The sequence below is a fragment of the Scyliorhinus torazame genome, chromosome 7 (assembly GCF_047496885.1).
Source record: "Scyliorhinus torazame isolate Kashiwa2021f chromosome 7, sScyTor2.1, whole genome shotgun sequence".
In the NCBI taxonomy this organism is placed as follows: Eukaryota; Metazoa; Chordata; class Chondrichthyes; order Carcharhiniformes; family Scyliorhinidae; genus Scyliorhinus; species Scyliorhinus torazame.
This window is the reverse complement of record NC_092713.1, coordinates 243,184,425-243,203,121: the sequence shown is the minus strand read 5'-3', so window position 1 is coordinate 243,203,121 and position 18,697 is coordinate 243,184,425. Positions and strand designations below refer to the sequence as shown.

General features: G+C 49.3%; 1 protein-coding gene and 1 long non-coding RNA gene across 2 annotated transcripts in view; one reads left to right on the top strand and one right to left on the bottom strand.

Moving 5' to 3' along the window:
- The window catches only part of LOC140426923 (glutamate receptor ionotropic, delta-2-like), a 758,287-nt gene that overhangs the window by 389,855 nt on the left and 349,735 nt on the right, over positions 1 to 18,697 (top strand). The gene's annotated exons all lie outside the window — the stretch shown is intronic.
- Positions 1,168 to 17,031, bottom strand: LOC140427463 (uncharacterized). The gene is made up of 3 exons (XR_011948503.1): positions 16,509 to 17,031; positions 10,745 to 10,874; positions 1,168 to 1,331 (listed from the first exon to the last, which is right to left on the bottom strand). It is a non-coding gene; the product is annotated as an uncharacterized lncRNA (long non-coding RNA).

Here is an 18,697-nt window from a genome sequence, read left to right as displayed (position 1 = left end):
TAAAATTTTTGGTTCCGATTAATGTTGATATGCAGGTAAACCATTCAACAGGGACCAACTGAGGCCCTGAACTCAACAAACACCAAGCATTAAACCTGAAACACTTTGGACTGGATTATTCCACAGGTTTCAGGACCTCCAGGATGAAATGACTATCATGTACCTACACTTGCCAGCAGAGAAAGCGGCAGCACATTTTTCTGGGAGATGACATCCCAATTGATGGCCCAGCTCCTTGCCATCTATCCTGGCACTACAGGCCAGGGGCATGAGCTCTGGTGCCTCAGCATTCTCACCAGGAGAGGTGAGAGCTGCTAAGGTAGGACAGGGACTGTGAGAGCACCAAAACATGGAGTTGTCCTTAGTGGTCAATGTAGAAGGACTGCACTGAAGAGTCCTGAGGCTAGTGGAGCCATTGGGTTGAAGGAGAAGCCCCTTCACAGGCATATTCATGGACAGCCCCATAGTATATGGTTATGGAGCCTATGACTCTGTTGGCCTCAGCCTGGAGTCCACCTCTACTTGACTGGTGGCTTCTGCACATAGCTTGGGGGAGGCACTCTATAATATTGACAATGATAGAAAATGGGGACTTGATTGGGTCCAATTCCACAGGTAGTGGACAGCCAATCGGTGTTCCAGTCTGTCCTTGGGAAAGTAGGCATTGTGAAATTGCTTCAACATGGCCGCCACTCATTTTCTCAGTCGCACCTACCACAGCCACCAAGTCTGTCTCCAAAGGGTCACAAAAATCCAGCCCTATTAGTGAAGAAAATTTACCACCTCACTGCCTTAGCTATCTGAGTAATCAGGGGAGTTTAACATAGACATAGAATTTGCAGTGCAGAAGGAGGCCATTCGGCCCATCGAGTCTGCACCGGCCCTTGGAAAGAGCACCCTACCCAATGTCAACACCTCCACCCTATCCCCATAACCCCACCCAACACTAAGGGCAATATTGGACACTAAGGGCAATTTATCATGGCCAATCCACCTAACCAGCACATCTTTGGACTGTGGGAGGAAACCGGAGCACCCGGAGGAAACCCACGCACACACGGGGAGGATGTGCAGACTCCGCACAGACAGTGACCCAAGCCGGAATCAAACCTGGGACCCTGGAGCTGTGAAGCAATTGTGCTATCCACAATGCTACCGTGCTGCCCTTCTACATTTCTGAGATCTTCCTCCAAAGAAGAACAATATTTATGCTAGCAATCAAAATGGTGCAGTTGGCACTGTAATAAAGATGATGCTGAAAGTAATTAAACTATATATTGAGTGATGTAATTGGTTCACCACTTCCTTGCAAATTATGTCTTGGGCATTATCTGATGATTCTTCATTAAGGAACATCCTGACAGTAAAGTCATTAAACATGTGAGAATTCACTTTGCTTTAAAAGCTCATCTCTCTCAGGATTTCCCGTGGAAAAATCGTGAAAAGATTCCAAAATGTTACAAGAGTAAAGGGCCAATGAGCTAATTAAAAATAGACTGCAACGAACAGTAGAACACCCATTTTGTTCTATGAAGAAGCCCACTGGAATTATTTTAACATAATATGCCAGATGGGGAAACATTAATTTCCTAATTCATAGAATCCCAACAGTGCAGAAGGAGGCCATTCAGCCCATCAAGTCTGCACCGATCCTCTGAAAAAGCACCCTACCTAAGCCCATGCCCTTCCCTTTCCCCATGATGCCAACTAACCTTTTGAACACTAAGCAGCAATTTAGCACAGCCAATCCACCTAACCGGCATATCTTTGTGACTGTGGGGTGATACCGGAGCACCCATAGGAAACCCACGCAGACACAGGGAAAGTGTGCAAACTCCAGACAGATAGTCACCCAAGGTCAGAATCGAACCCGGGTCTCTGATGCAATTGTTTCATAATTTTTGATACAATCAGCATTGTTCAGTTAAACTGAAAGTTGTTGCTTTTTCAGGAATTATGGGGAGGATTCTCTCAGCCCGGGGCTGGGCCGGAGAATCCCCGCGACCGGCGCGAATCGTGACACGCCGCCCCAACGCCGGCACACGATTCTTTGCAGAGCAGAGAATCGGCGCCATTGGAGCCGGCGTGGTTGGCAGGGCCCCGGTCGGGGGCTGCTCGATGCGACCGGCCGGCCAATTCTCGGCCCAAGATGGGCCGAGCGGCCGCAGTTAAAACGCTGAGTCCCGCCGGCACCGTCCACACCTGCTCTCAGCCGACAGGACCGCGGCGTTGAAGGGTCCGGGGGCGGCCTGCGGGGGGGGCGGTCCGACCCCGGGGGGGCCCTCCAATGTGGCCTGGCCCGTGATCGGGGCCCGCCGATCGGCGGGCCAGCCTCTCTGGCTGGCGGCCTCCTTTTTACCATGCCGGCCCCTGTAGTCCTGCGCTATGTTGCGTCGGGGCCGGCGCATTGAAGGAAGCCACTGCGCATGCGCACGTTGGTGCCGGTGCCACTGCGCATGCGCGGATCCCGCGGCGACCAGTTGATGCCGGGATCAGCAGCTGGAACGGCGTGAACCGCTCCAGTGCCGTGCTGGCCCCCTGTAGGGGCCAGAATTCCTGATCCTGAGGCCGTGTTGACACCGTCGAGAAATGCGACGGCGTTTCCGACGGCGCCAACACCTAGCCTCAGGATCACAGAATCCCGCCCTATATTTTAGCCAACCAAGTAAGTAAGTAAACGCTTTTTGTAAATATGATTGGATATTTGACATATTGCTGATAACAACAGATCTTCAATAACCATATGACTATTTGTTAATAGAGGTGCACCTTAACACAACACTAAATTAAGTTTTTAAATAGTATATCCTGTCTTGGTATTTTTAAGCAATGTATGCTTAATATGTGTGTTGTAAGGTATTAATTTGCTCTTGAAATATATAAGCTGTACAATAAATGAAGCTGATACTTAAGCTTTTGAAATAGTGAAAGCCTTTTCTTTCCTAAATGCAGTGATTTTATATTTAATTGCAAGTTAGCAATGTTATAGAAAAAAGTTGAAATAAGATAAAAATGCATTAAAACAGGTTCAGTTTTGCTTAAATTGATGCCATTAATTCCATTACATTTGGGGAGGCAGTGGCATTACTGTGATTGAGAGGTCCAGGCGAATACTCTGGGGACACTAGTTCAAATCCCACCAAAGAAGCTGTTGAAACTGAATTTCAATAAAAATCTGGAATTAAAAGCTAGTAGAGTGGATGATCCATCTCTGCTTCCTCCTCAGGTCCCCAGTATGACAGATTCCAGTCTTCAGCCAGATCAATTCACTCCATGGGATATCAAGAATTGGCTGAAAGCACTGAATACTGCAAAAGCGATGAGCCCTGAGAATATTCCATCAATAGTATTCAGGCAACAGATTGCCTTGCCCCTGGCCACGCTGTTCCAGTACAAATGCAACACTGCAATCTACCCAGCAATATTGAAAATTGCCCAGGTGTGTTCTGTTCAGGATAAATGCAACCTGGCTAATTCCACCACCCACCACCCCCAAACACCGCGGGCACGATTGTCTCAGCCCGGGGCCGGGCCTGAGAATCACCACGACTGGTTTGAATTGCGTCACGCCGTCCCGACGCCGGGACGCGATTCTCCGCCATTGGCGCCGGCATGGTCGGCGCGACCCCAGTGCAGCCCCCCCCGGCGATTCTCGGCCCGGGATGGGTTGAGCGGCAGTAACAGAAAACCGGAGTCCCGCTGGCGCTGTTCTAATCTGCTCTCAGCCGGTGGGACCTTGGCGTGGAAGGGTCTGGGGGCGGCCTGTGGGGGGGGGGGGGGGGGGGCGGATAGGGGGGGATCGACACCGGGGAGGGACCTCCGTTGTGGCCTGACCTCCTTTCTTCCACGCCGGCCCCTTTAGCCCTACGCCATGTTGCGTCAGGGCCGGCGCGGAGAAGGGAGCCACTGTGCATGCGCGCGTTGGTGCCGGTGCCACTGCGCATGAGCAGACCCCGCGACACCCAGTTGACGCTGGGTTCAGCAGCTGGAGCGGCATGGGCCGCTCCAGTGCCGTGCTGGCCCCCTGTAGGGGCCAGAATCTCTGATCCTGAGACCGTGTTGACGCCGTCGAGAAATCCAACGGCGTTTCCGACGGCGTCAACACTTTGCCTCAGGATCATAGAATTCCGCCCCACAAGTCTATTGTTTATCAGTAAAATGTTGGAAGGGGTCATCAACAGTGCTATCAAATAGTATTTACTCAGCAATAACTAGTTCATTGATGCTTTGTTTGGGTTCTATCAGGGTGACTCAGCTCCTGACCTCAAGACAGCCTTGGTTGAAACATGGACAAAAGAGCTGAACTCAAGCGGTGATGTGAGAGTGACTGCCCTTCACATTATGGTAGCAATTGTCCAAGTGTGGCAGCAATAGGAATCAGGAGTCCTGCCCAGCACAAAGGAAGATGGTTGTGGTTTTTGGAGGTTAATAAGTTCAGTCCCAGGGCACCATTGCAAAGGTTCTTCAAGGCAGTCGGTCCCAGGCCCAACCAACTTCAGTTGCTTCATCAGTAATCTTCCTGCCATCATAAGGTCAGAATTAAGGATATTTGCTGATGTTCAGCACATTTCACAACTCCTCAGATTCTGAAACAGTCTGTGTCCAATTGTAGCAAGACTTGGACAGCATGAAGGCTTGAGCTAATAAGTGGCACTCGTGTCCATCAATTAGCATCTCTTAGCATCTCTAACAAGAGAGAATTTGAACATACCTCCTTGACATTCAATGGTATTACCATTACTAAGTCCTCCATTATCAATATCTGACCCTATATTTGATATCTGCTGGAATATCTACTTAGTTTCCCTGCCCCTTCCAATATTGTTCCCATTTTTGCTTTCTTTTTCCAATATTTATCCAGTTTACCTTTAATATTGCTTCCACCACGATGCTCTGGTGGGGAATTCAATGTTTGAACAATAATTTTTATGAAATGAACTTCTTGACTTCACTCTTTTTTTTTCTTTTGATAAATTTACGATCTTTAGTTACCAGCTCATTATGCAGTAGAAATGGTTCCGTCAATTTTGTGCATCATTACAACATTATGCAGATGATCATATTGAGTGATTGTGCCAATATGGTGGTGCCAAAATGATGGTGCCAGTGGGGCAATGTCATTTCCAAAAGGGAAACGAAGATTTGAAAGTGACTGATTTTCAGTTATTACAGAGAAAACAGGCTGTACAAGTGGCAGTATGCTTGGGTATATTGTATGGAAGGACATTATCCACCAAATATTGTCCACTGAATAAATTTCTTAATCCTCTGTGGTAGTTTCTTTGTGTTTGGGCAGAAAAGAAAATTGAGCATCCGTGGCAGTCCAGTGGCTCTGGGCCAGCTTTGTGATGGCTGAAGGTAGATCAGGGGTTTTGTCTTGAAGGTTGGGGGACACATATAGCGGTAGCAATTCTGCTTGGTTCTGTGGAGCCTGGGGGAGCATGCTTGATCCCCTCAGCCCCACAAATATGTACACAGACTTATCTGTCAGATCCTTGTCAACCAGTCTTAATGGGCAGCCGATCTGGAATTCGTGAGCATTGGGCCCAGTGCTCACTTGAGATGGCAATGGGGGTCCTTTGATGCTGGTGGAGGGGGAGTGGATTCCATGTAGATCATAGTACTCCCAAGTTGCTTTTTAAATGCACCTACTTAATGACTCGACAGAGCTCCAGTTACCCAACGATAGGCACAGGGATAGCTTGCTGCAGCCACAGTGACTGACTTGTGGGGGTGCAGCATTAAGTTATTCCCCATCATTTTTTGGGCGCTATTGACCCATTTGTTTTGCAGGAGAGGGACTTCAAAATCTTCCCCAGTAATTTCTGCACCTATTGATTTATACAATCTCAATTACCAAATTTTCCCCAGTATAAACATTAGTGATTGTCATCCTAGTCATTTGGCCTTGCAGTCCCGATTTCTTTGTTCCCTGAAATCTTAAAGACACAAGTGATATGACCACATAAGCTTACTCTCCCCATTCAAAACTGTACACTATGAAAATGACTTATTTTCACAACTGTCCACTACTTTCTTAAATCCGTCTTTCCTGCCGCTTCCCCACTCTCACCTCCAACTAAATGAGGAGCTTGTGCTTTGATTTCGCACCCACATCTAATCAGCTGCTATTGCTGTCTCCCCATTTTTGTTTTGCATTGCTCAGTAACTAACCCCTGTCCCAGCTGTGTCTCCGGTTTCTGTCCCATCATCTGTATCCCCTTCCAAACTTATTTCATCCAGCAACCCCATCTTCTACTTTCTTGACCCCATTCCTACAAAATTATTGAGAATCTAACCTCCTTTCTTGGCCTCCATGCTAGCTTCACTATGGGCAGTGTTCTCCATTCCAAATGTCGTTACCCAGCTCCAATTTTGCTTCAACCTATGTTTTTTTTAAGAGAAAGCTGCTCCCCTATTTTTATACTTTCAGAGCAGCCCAAAGTCTCTGAATGTGTTGATGCCTCTCATCATAGAATTATAGAATTTACAGTGCAGAAGGAGGCCATTCGGCCCATCGTGTCTGCACCAGGTCTTGGAAAGAGCACCCCATTTAAGCCCACACTTCCAACCTATCCCTGTAACGCAGTAACCCCACCTAAACTTATTGGGCTCTAAGGGCAATTTAGAATGGCCAATCCATCTAACCTGCACATCTTTGGACTGTGGGAGGAAACCGGAGCACCCGGAGGAAACCCACGCAGACACGAGGAGAACGTGCAGACTCTGCACAGTCACCCAAGCCGGGAATCGAACCTGGGATCCTGGAGCTGTGAAGCAATTGTGCTAACCACTGTGCTACCGTGCTGCCCCTCATATTTCTAATCATTTCTCTTCTAACCCATTCTGCTATTTGAATTCCTTCAATCGGGTTCCTTCCTTTCCTGCAACATTGAAATGACTCTTACCAAAGTCATTGAACAACATTTTCTGTGACTGTCATTCTTCATGACACCTCTACAGCTTTTTTACATGAATGACCACAGAATACCCTTCCATGCTGCAATTTGGCAGTGTTATACTGACTTTTACCAAGAACATTTAGGGTGGCACAGTGGTTAGCACTGCTGCCTCACAGCACCAGGGACCTAGGTTCGATTCCAACCTTGGGTGACTGTCTGTGTGGAGTTCTCTCGTGTCTATCTGGGTTTCCTCTGCGTACTCTGGTTTCTTCCCACAGTCCAAAGATATGCAGGTTAGATGGATTGGCCATGCTAAATTGCCCCTTAATGTCCAAATGTGGTTAGCACAGTGGTTAGCACTGTTGCTTCACAGCACCAGGGTCCCAGGTTTGATTCCCGGCTTGAGTCACTGTCTGTGCGCAGTCTGCATGTTCTCCCTATGTCTGTGTGGGTGTCCTCCGGGTGCTGTGGTTTCCTCGCACAAGTCCCGAAAGACGTGCTGTTAGGTATTTGGACATTCTGAATTGTCCCCCCCTGTTACCGAACTGGTGCCAGAATGTGGCTACCAGGGGCTTTTCACAGTAACTTCATTGCAGTGTTAATGAAAGCCTACTTGTGACAGTAAAGATTATTATTATTAAAAGATTAGGTGGGGGGGCAGCACGGTGGCTCAATGGTTAGCTCTGCTGCCTCACGGCGCCAAGGTCCCAGGTTCGATCCTGGCTCTGGGTCACCGTCCGTGTGGAGTTTGTACATTCTCCCTGTGTTTGCGTGGGTTTCGCCCCCACAACCTAAAGATGTACAGGGTAGCTGGATTGGCCACGCTAAATTGCCCCTTAATTGGAAAAAATGAATTGGGTACTCTAAATGTAAAAAAAAAATTTTAATTAAAAAGGTTAGGTAGGGTTATGGGGATAGGGTGGGGGCGTGGGCCTAGGTAGGGTGCTCTTTCAGAGCGTCGGTACACACTTGATGGGCTTAATGACCTCCTGCCCTGTAGGGATTCTATGATTTCTATGATAACACTACCCCTTGTATTGCATTATTATAATGATATAATATCTTGGAGTTATTTACTGTACAAGACAAAAGGCACCAATCGCTCACAAGGGATTGAGTAAACACATTATGGGTTCATTTATTAAGGCTAGGCACATGAGAACAGTGCTTACATTGTTGTAAAACTTGGAGCATGAGGGGCTGTTCTTTGCTCTGCTGCTCAATGCAAAAGAGAAACTAAGATTGGATCACATGATACATTTCCCCTTCTAGTGATGTGATGGTGCTATTCTTTAAAGTCATTTTACAACATTTCCTTTCAGATACTTGCCTCCCTTCCAAAGAAGTATAACTGTTTACAATACATGCTTTTGTTTAGTTAAGTGCAAAGATAAATCTATATGAGTCTTAAAGCATGAAGGTGAACTACTGGAATGCCCACATCTTATTATGGTAATCTTGTATGCAGGTTTCGTTATTTGCATGCTGTTCTTGAATGTTGTTGCTCGTTGCATTTGGGTTCTTTTCCTAGACTCAATAGGACTGTATAATGGTTGAGGAGCTGGAGTCGATCTGATTTCTCCCGGTTATGCCTCACACAATGGCTTCATCGGACCTTGGTTCCAAAAAAGTGATGACCTGCCTGCCTGTAAAAATGACTCTCTGGGAGATACCTAGCCCTTCAGGATGAAAGCAAAATGGACACTTGTGTTCATGGAGATGCTGATTTGAATCAGACAAGCCTTCAATATTGATTTTCCACAGTTTCTGTCGTGTGGAATCTTTTCGCTGTTTCTCCTTGTAGCTGATGGCATTTGCTATGTGCAAATTGTACCAGATCAATTGAGGGACTTGCATTTCGCTCCCTTGAAACTGTCAGTTTTGTTGTAATATTCTGGATGTTTTGATGTTAGGTCATGAACTGAGTGATAGTTTCTGAAGTTTGTTTGTCTTGAGCCATCTGAATGATTCCATAGAGCGTTACTAGTGTGAGGACTCAACATGATGTAGAGCATCTGCGTCACCCTGGAGGATTAATTGTACTTGCATCCCCAGAACTATGGATCCTACACATGGAATACGTGAACCATTGTACATTGAAATTAGTTTTTTCCATGTCCTTCCACATCAGTGGATTCATATATTTTAGAATTTGCAGCGATAATATTTTGCCACTTGCCCCTAAATCTTCGTCAGTAACGAATAGTTGCCAACTTTCTCAGGACTGATCATTTGAATCTTCACAGGCACTTTGTATGGTTTTCTACGAGATTGATTGCATGAAACATGTGAGGTGGGGTTTCTGTTTGGGAGACTATGGGCGGGATTCTCCGATCCTGGGGCTAGTGTTGATGCTGTCGTAAATGCCGGGACGTCTTACAACGGCATCATCTGGCCCCGAGGATCAGTGGTCCTGCACCGCACAGCAGCCACAGCGGGCGTGCGTTTCCGCATGCACGTGGGTTGCCTTCTCCGCACCGGCCCCCGGGCAACATGGCGGAGCACTACAGGGGCCTGGCACGGAGGAACACAGGCCCCCCTCGGGATAGGCCCGCCCGCCGATCGGTAGGCCCCGATCCCAGGCCAGGCCACCGTGGAGCCCCCCCCCCGCCCCCGAGTTGGATCCCCCCTCCCCCACACCAGGATGGCCCCCGCAGCATGAACGCCGAGGACCCGCCAGGTAGGACCACACGCGAATGGCGCCGGCGGGACTCGGCTGAACTCAGCGGGCATTCGGCCCGTCAAGCGCGGAGAATTGCCGGGGGGACCGGCGTCGCGTGATTCGCGCCCCCCCGGCGATTCTCCGACCACGCGCGGGGTCGGAGAATCCCGCCCTATTTTCTCCCGCCGGAAGTGAATTGCAATCAGTTTACAATCCCCGTGGGTGTTTAAAGTGGCAAGCAATTCAGTATTACTTTGCGTACCATGCAAATGTATGCATGGCGTGGAATATGGGGGATTCCCTGGGGAATCCTGCTATCAGGTTGCAATTTTGAGCGGGCGGCTGGATAGCGTGGTCCCCCCGGCAATTCTCCGCGCTTGACGACACCACCGGACCTCAAATCAGCCCCGAACCCACCCCTCCACACTGCACAGTAGCTTCCCACCCCCAGATTACCTGGATGCCTTCCCGCCTACCCCCAAGTACAGTGGTCACCCGACCCTTATAATAGGGAACTCCCCCCCCCCATCCCCACCCCCCGGGACCCCTGTAATATGGAGACCCCCACAAGGACCCCTGTAAGAGGAAGACCCTACCAAAGGGAGCCCCTGCCTGGAATGACTCTCCTCCACCCCCCCCCCCCCGCCCCCCCACCCCCCCACCTACACACACAGACACCCCCCCTTCCCAGAAAATAGATCCCTGTCTGGAAGCTAGAAGGCAGTCCAGACAGGGGCACTAAGAAGCGTTACAGCCGTAACACTTACTTGAAACTCCACATGTCCATTCCTCGAAGGAGAACAACTGTAACATGGATCTGGTTCATACAGATCCATTATCTGCATGCCAGTCATAGCTTTCTAGTAGTGGTCTGTGAGTGACAGCTTCTACAAACCATTTGTAGCTTGATTCTTTCACCTCCCTTCATGGTTCAGTGGCCTAAGTGGTGAAACCCCAATGTTTACAAACATTGACCACATTAAAGAGCGGTAAGTGCATTTCAATCCCTCAAGCTAGCGACTGCTCCCCCCCTCCTCCCCGAAGCCAAGAGCCCCAAACAAGGCCAAGCCCAAGCCAGTACGAAAACCGTACCCTCCCAGATGGGAGAAGAGAAGAAAAGTAGTTCCTCAGGGAGGGAACACCCATCCAGATTGTGAAAACTGCATTATATAAAGGATACTTAGGCCGCCCTTGTCTTGAATGAAGTACCAGAGAGGGAGACCCATATCAGGAGAAAAGATTGACTCGGCCGAAGGGAGGAGTCACGTATAATCCAGTCCTCATCAGGATAATATACGGTCTGCCTGGGCCTAAAAAGAAGTAAGCATGGATGCTGTGAAGTCGGTTTAAAAGAAAAGCAGGAAAAAGCTCTAACTGGGGGAACGTTTCTCGATTACAGCAAGGACAAACTAGCATTACCAACTCCTACCCTCCGCCCCTCACCCGCTCTTGCTCCGCTCATCTTCCTTTGAAGCGAGACAAGGGAGAGACAGCAAAAAGCACCCCCTCCCTCCACCACAAGGATTGTCAGACAATATAAGTCCCAAATATATTTAGGATAAAGACTGTGCACAAATCCCATTCAACTAGTTTAAACCCGCCCGAAGAGCTCTAACTCTTAAGGGGGGGCAACCAGAATTCGTGGTGCACACAGGCACCAACGACATAGCTAAGAAAAGGGATGAGGATCTAAAACGTGATTTTAGGGAGTTAGGTTGGAAGCTAAAGAGCAGGACAAGCAGAGTAGTAATCTTAGGATTGCTACCGGTGCCACATGCAAGTGAGGCAAGGAACAGAGAGCGAGTGCAGCTGAACACGTGACTACAGGGCTGGTGCAGGAGGGAAGGCTTCAGATATATGGATCATTGGGATGTCTTCTGGGGAAGGTGGGACCTGTACATGAAGGACAGATTGCACCTAAACTGGAGGGGCACCAATATCCTGGGTGGGAGGTTTGCTAGAGCTCTTCGGGAGGGTTTAAACTAGTTTAGCAGGGGGATGGGAAGCAGAGCTATGGATCCGGGGATAGGGGAACTTTTGTACAGGCAGAAATAGTATGCAGCGAATCTGAGAGGAAGGATAGACAGTTGATAGGGCCCAGTTGCACTCAGTGGACTGGGTTAAAGTGTGTCTGTTTCATTGCAAGGAGTGTCAAGAATTAGGGAGATGAACTTCGAGCATGGATCAGTACTTGGAACTACGATTTTATGGCCATTACGGAGACATGGATTTCACAGGAATGGTCATTAGATGTTCTGGGGTTGATATGTTTTAAGATGAATAGGGAGGGAGGTAAAAGAGGAGAGGGAGTGGCACTGTTAATTAGGGAGTGCATCACAGCTGCAGAAAAGGAGGAGTCAAGGACGATTTGGCTACTGAGTCAGTATGGGTGGAAGTCAGAATCAAGAAAGGAGCAGTCACTTTATTGGGAGTTTTCTATAGACCCCCCAATAGCAGCAGAGAGATGGAGGAACAGATTGGGCGGCAGATCTTGGAAAGATGCGGAAGTAACAGAGCTGTTGTCATGGGTGACTTCAATTTCCCTAATATTGACTGGAACCTCCTTACTGCAAATGGTTTGGATGGAGCAGATTTTGTCAGGATTCCTGACTCAATATGCAGATAGATCGACTGGGGGGAGGCCATATTGGATTTGGTGCTCGGCAACGAACCAGGCCAGGTGTCAGATGTCTCGGTGGGAGAGCATTTTGGTGACAGTGACCACAACTCCTTGACCTTTACCATAGTCATGGAGAGGGATAGGAACAGACAGTATGTGAAGCTATTTAATTGGGGGAGGGAACTGCTATTAGACAGGAGCTGAGGAGCATAAAGTGGTAACAGTTGTTCTTGGGGAAATGCACAACAGTAATGTGGGGGTTGTTTAAGGAGCACTTGCTGCGAGTGCTGGATTGTTTTGTCCCACTGAGACGAGGAAGGAATGGTAAGGTGAAGCAGCCTTGGATGACAAGATAAGTGGAGTTTCTAGCCAAGAGGAAGAAGGAAGCTTACATAAGGTTGAGGAAGCAAGGATCTGGCATGGCTCTAGAGTATTACAAGGTAGCCAGGAAGGAACTCAAAAATGGACTTAGGAGAGCTAGAAGGGGGCATGAAAAAGCCCTGGTGGGAAGGATTAGGAAAAACACCAAGGTGTTCTACACTTATGTAAGAAATAAGAGGATGATCAGAGTGAGAGTAGGGCCGATCAGGGATAGTGGAGGGAACTTGTGCATGGAGTCCGAGGAGATAGGGGACGCCCTAAATGAATATTTTGCTGCAGTATTCACGAGAAAGAGGGGGCGAAATTCTCCGAAAACGGCGCGATGTCCGCCGACTGGCACCCAAAACGGCGCAAATCAGACGGGCATCGCGCCGCCCCAAAGGTGCGGAATTCTCCGCATCCTTGGGGGCCGAGCCCCAACATTGAGGGGCTAGGCCGACGCCGGACAAATTTACGCCCTGTCAGCTGGCGGAAAAGGCCTTTGGTGCCCCACCAGCTGGCGCGGAAATGACATCTCCGGGCGGCGCATGCGCGGGAGCGTCAGCGGCTGCTGACAGCTTCCCACGCATGCGCAGTGGAGGGAGTCTCTTCTGCCTCCGTTCACGACGGCAGCGACCAGGTGTGGATGGCGCCGGGGGGAACCCGCCGTTTTGGCCTGGCCGCTCGGCCCATCCGGGCCTGAGAATAGCGGGGGTGCCGGAGAATCGGCATTTTGGGTGTCTCCGGCGATTCTCCGGCCTGCGGCCCGCGGAACTCGAATGGGCCGTTCCTGCCGCTTGGGAGAATCACGGGAGGGCGTCGGACCAGCGTCCCGGGAAATTTTGGCAGCCCAGGCGATTCTCCCAACCGGCACGGGAGTGGAGAATCTCGCCCAGGATTTATGATTACTTAGAAAAACATAGTTTGATCAAAAATAGTCAGCATGGCTTTGTGAGGGGAAGGTCATGCCTCACAAGCCTCATTGAATTCTTTGAGGATGTGACGAGACACATTGATGAAGGTCGGGCAGTGGATGTGGTGTATATGGGTTTCAGTAAGGCATTTGATAAGGTTCCCCATGGTAGGCTCATTCCGAAAGTTAGGGGTCTTGGGATACAGGAAAATTTGGCTGTCTGGATACAGAATTGGCTGGCCGAATGAAGACAGCGAGTGGTAGTGGATGGAATGTATTCCGCCTGGAGGTCGGTGACCAGTGGTGTCCCACAGAGATCTGGGGCGTCATTCTCTGCCGGCGGGAGTCTCCGTTCTGCCGGCACCGGGGGGTTTCCCGACGGCGTGGGGCTGCCCCACAATGGGAAACCCCATTGACCGGCCGGTGTTACGGAGACTCCCGCTGGCCGGTCGACGCAGAAATGTGGCGGGGCGGGTAGGAGAATTTCGCCCCTGTTCTGGGACCTCTGCCATTTGTGGATTTTGTAAATGGCTTGGATGAGGAAGTGGAAGGGTGGGTTAGTAAGTATGCCGATGACACGAAGATTGGTGGAGTTGTAGATAGTGTCGAGGGCTGTTGCAGGTTACAACAGGACATTGTCAGGATGCAGAGCTTGGCTGAGAAGTGGCAGGTGGAGTTCAACCTAGGTAAATGTGAAGTGATTCATTTTGGAAGGTCGAATTTGAATGCTAAATACAGGGTTAAAGGTAGGATTCTTGGAAGTGTGGAGGAACAGAGGGATCTTGGGATCCACGTACATAGATCCCTCAAGGTTGCCACCCAGGTCGATAGGGTTGTTAAGAAGGCGTATGGTGTGTTGGCTTTCATTAACAGAGGGATTGAGTTTAAGAGCTGTGGAGCTTTGCTGCAGCTTTATAAAACCCTGGTTCAGTTCTGGTCCAGTTCTGGTCGCCTCATTATAGGAAGGATGTGGATGCTTTGGAGAGGGTGCAGAGGAGATTTACCAGGATGCTGCCTGGACTTGAGGGCATGTCTTATGAAGAAAGGTTGAGAGAGCTAGGGCTTTTCTCACTAGAGTGAAGTAGGAAGAGAGGTGACTTGATAGAGGTGTACATGGTGATGAGAGGCATGGATAGAGTGGATAGCCAGAGACTTTCCCCCAGGGCGGAAATGGCTGTCACGACGGGACATAATTTTATGATGATTGGTGGAAGGTAAAGGGCAGATGTTAGTGTTAGGTTCTTTACACAGAGAGTGGTGGGTGTGTGGAATGCACTGCCAGCAAAGGCGGAGGAGTCAGAGCCATTAGGGATATTTAAGCGACTCTTGGACAGGCACATGGACAGCAGTAAATTGAACGGGTGTAGGTTAGGTTGATCTTAGATTAGGATAAATAGTCAGCACAACATCATGGGCCGAAGGGCCTGTACTGTGCTGTACTGTTCTATGTTCTAACATTCAGTTTAACATGATATGAATTTGTTAAATCAGGATAATCATAATCAACGGTACAGGATATCACATCCACATTCTTCATTTCCCTGTAAATGAAAAGAATTGACAACATCAAGCAGACAACAACATGATAAACAGGGAGATTAGTCCAGGTTAATAACTTAAATGCAGAAATGCAAGGCAGTCCTCAGGATAAAGACTTCTTCACTGGAGCACAAAGAAAGCCAATGACAGGATGAGGCAGGATGAAGATCAATGAGCACGCTTCAGGATCTCTCAACGATTCCATTGATCGAAGCATGAGGCACCATTACTTCAAGCATGCCATCTCACCAGAACCCAAACGGTCAACAACCTAGGCTCAGGCCGGGATGGGGGATGAATCAACCAATTCAGGCATCTCCAATCCCTCACGGCCGCTATCTGGAACACGATTACATGGGACCAGTGGCTGGAAGGCCACATCAACCCCAGGCCTTGAAGACAGGATTAGATGTGCTCCATCGGTAGCATAGTGGTTACCACTATGGCTTCGCAGCGCCAGGGTCCCAAGTTCAATTCCCGCTTGGGTCACTGTCTGTGCGGAGTCTGCACGTTCTCCCCGTATCTGCGTGGGTTTCCTCCGGGTGCTCCGGTTTCCTCCCACAGTGCTGGTTAGGTGGATTGGCCATGATAAATTTCCCTTAGGTTAGATGGGGTTGCTGGGTTATGGGGATAGGATGGAGGAGTGGGCTTAAGTAGGGTGCTCTTTCCAAGAGCCAGTGTAAACTCGATGGGCTGAATGGCCTCCTTCTGCGCTGTACATTCTATGATCTAATTTGATTTGCCTAGCCTTCAGATCGAGGGGCGAGATTCTCCAACCCCCCCGCCGGGTTGGAGAATCGCCGGGGGCTGGCGAGAATCCCGCCCACGCCGGTTGCCGAATTCTCCGGCACCGGATATTCGGCGGGGGCGGGAATCGCGCCGTGCCAGTTGGTGGGCCCCCCCCCGGTGATTTTCCGGCCCGCATGGGCCGAAGTCCAGCTGCTAGAATGCTTGTCCCGCCGGCGTTGATTAAACCACCTCTCTTACCGGCGGGACAAGGCGGCGCGTGCGGGCTCCGGGGTCCTGGGGGGGGCGCGGGCGATCTGGCCCCGGGGGGGGGCCCCCACAGTGGCCTGGCCCGCGATCAGGGCCCACCAATCCGCGGGCGGGCCTGTGCCGTGGGGGCACTCTTTTCCTTCCACCATGGCGGAGGCGGAAGAAACTCCCTCCACTGCGCATGAGTGGGGATGCCGTGAGCGGCCGCTGATGCTCCCGCGCATGCGCTGCCCGGCAATGTCATTTCCGCGCCAGCTGGCGGGGCACCAAAGGCCTTTCCCGCCAACTGGCGGAGCGGAAATCAGTCCGGCGCGTTCCTAGCCCCTCAAGGTGAGGGCTCGGCCGCTCAAGATGCGGAGACTTCCGCAACTTTGGGGCGGCGCGATGCCGGTCTGATTCGCGCCGTTTTTGGCGCCGGTCGGCGGACATCGCGCTGATTGCGGAGAATTCCGCCCGAGATTCCCGAAACATGCACTCAATTCTTGAGCTCAACAGTCAAATTATCCACCGCCTTACCTCAGGAGCCAGGCTCAGTAGCACTCCTCTCCTGTTCCCTCTCTTTCAGTCCCGACTCCTTCAGCATGGACGACAGGCTAAGCAGTACGAACTCGGCCTTACGGAAGTGGACCCCCAGCGAGGACAGTGCTCTCTCTGTTGCAAGAATCTCCTCATGCGTCTCCATTGCTCCATATAAAAAACATCCTGCAACTCTTGGTATGGTGCTATGGTGACTTACACCTTAAGAGTCATAATTTCCAGTCAGGACAGCATCTTCATTCGCAGCCATTGTCCGTCAAAGCTCACCGCACCGTCGAGGGGCAAGAGCCCACTCAAAAGTAACTGCGCCACTGAAAGCAGGACCCCAGCCCAACAACTAGCCGCCACGAACATGCGAGGATTCAAACATTCTAACTCCACTTTATCATGCAGAAACACCGATCAACAATTCTGGGGACATAGTTTACTATGTAAACCACGAAAAAACACAGAAAAGTGCACAAGGGTGAAAAGACGGATTGAAAGATGAACAGAGCTAAAGCTCGCGAAAAGGCAACTGCTCCCGCCCTCATGTTGAGGAGTTGGTGGGGATTTTAATTATATTTCTTCTTCCCCCCCCCCCCCCCACCTGTGCCTTCATCCTGTTACAACCTCAATTATCCTTCTCAGCTGCAGTCTGTTACCATGCCGACAGCTATGCCTGAACCTTGCCCTCCACCTCGGACATAGCCTCAAGGTGTAATTAATTATTTTTTCACCTCCAAACATTTGCCTTCGGCCCCAATTTCCTCACTGTCACTTTCCCCATTTCATTATCATCGAGCAACAGCTTCTTTTAACCCTGCATTATCAGAACAAAGTGTAACCAAAAGCAGCATAAAGGAGAGGAAAAACATCAAACATATATTAACGGTTGAAGGCAATTAGTCAAATGGTTCCTCAAGCACAGTAAAAGCATGTAAACAGTTGACAGAAGCTTAAAATTGTCAACGAAATGTTTTTTTTAAAAGAAGCTGAATAATTTTAAAATATAAATGCAAATATGCAGCAATTAATTGTTTCGCTGCAACAGATTGTAAATCTTCCACAATGTATTATTTAACTGTGAAGAACCTGTGTGTGTGAGGTAATTAATTATTGGAAAGTGAAGTGTAAATATTATTACTACGCTGTAAACGTGGAAGGAATAATTAGAAGACTGCAAAAGGTACAGAATGGAAAACACATGAAGAAAGAGAAAGGTGTGCACGCTTAATTCAAGATGTGCAAGCTTAATTCAGCAAGAGTCAATGTAAAGATAGAGAAGAGGAAAGCAGACGTTTATAGAGAGAGGAAACACAACGTCAGATATGCTGAATGGAAATGTGGGTGTTGAAATTGGATCTCACTTCACCCATTTAACATACTCTCCCAATAAACTTTTGTACTGCAGGCTGCTGCAATCAAAACACATTGGAGATGTACTCGTTAGCCGATCACTGTTGATGCCCAGCAAACTGAGTATGAAGCTGGTTAAAATATTAGAATAAGGGTAATTGTACATATTTTAGGGCCTGTTTGGGAAGGTATTATGTGCCAGCACCTGAGTCATTTCTTATGCTTTTAAATAAATCATTGGGAAGCAGCCTTCTGAAATGTGGAGTAAAGGGCACCTTAATTTCTATCAAAATCTTAATTTTCTTAAGTGGCGTTTTGAAATGCCTTAGTCTTTTGAATGTGCAGCAGCACCATTACTTTCACAGCTCTGCACAATTGCTTTGTCCTGGGCATCCTGCTGGGTCTGCTTTGGGAATTGCTAGATGAGGAGCACCAGAACCAAAAAAAAACATTCCACAGACCTACAGATGCTACAGGGAGAAGGAGGGAATTTGCAAAATGCCTACGGCACATAAGTCTTCAGGGCCGCACGGTGGTACAGTGGTTAGCACTGCTGCCTCACAGCGCCAGGGACCCAGGTTCGATTCCGGCCTCGGGTGACTGTGTGGAGATGGACGTTCTCCCGCGCCTGCGTGGGTTTCGTTGGGTGTTCAAGGATGTGCAGGTTAGATGGATTGGCCATTCTAAATTGCCCCTTGGTCTCCAAAGGTGTGCAGCTTAGATGGAAAGGCCATGATCAATGATCCGGATTACGGGGATAGGGCAGGGGAGTAGACCTAGTTTGGGTACTCTTTTGGAGGGTCGGTGCAGACTCGATGGGTGAATGGCCT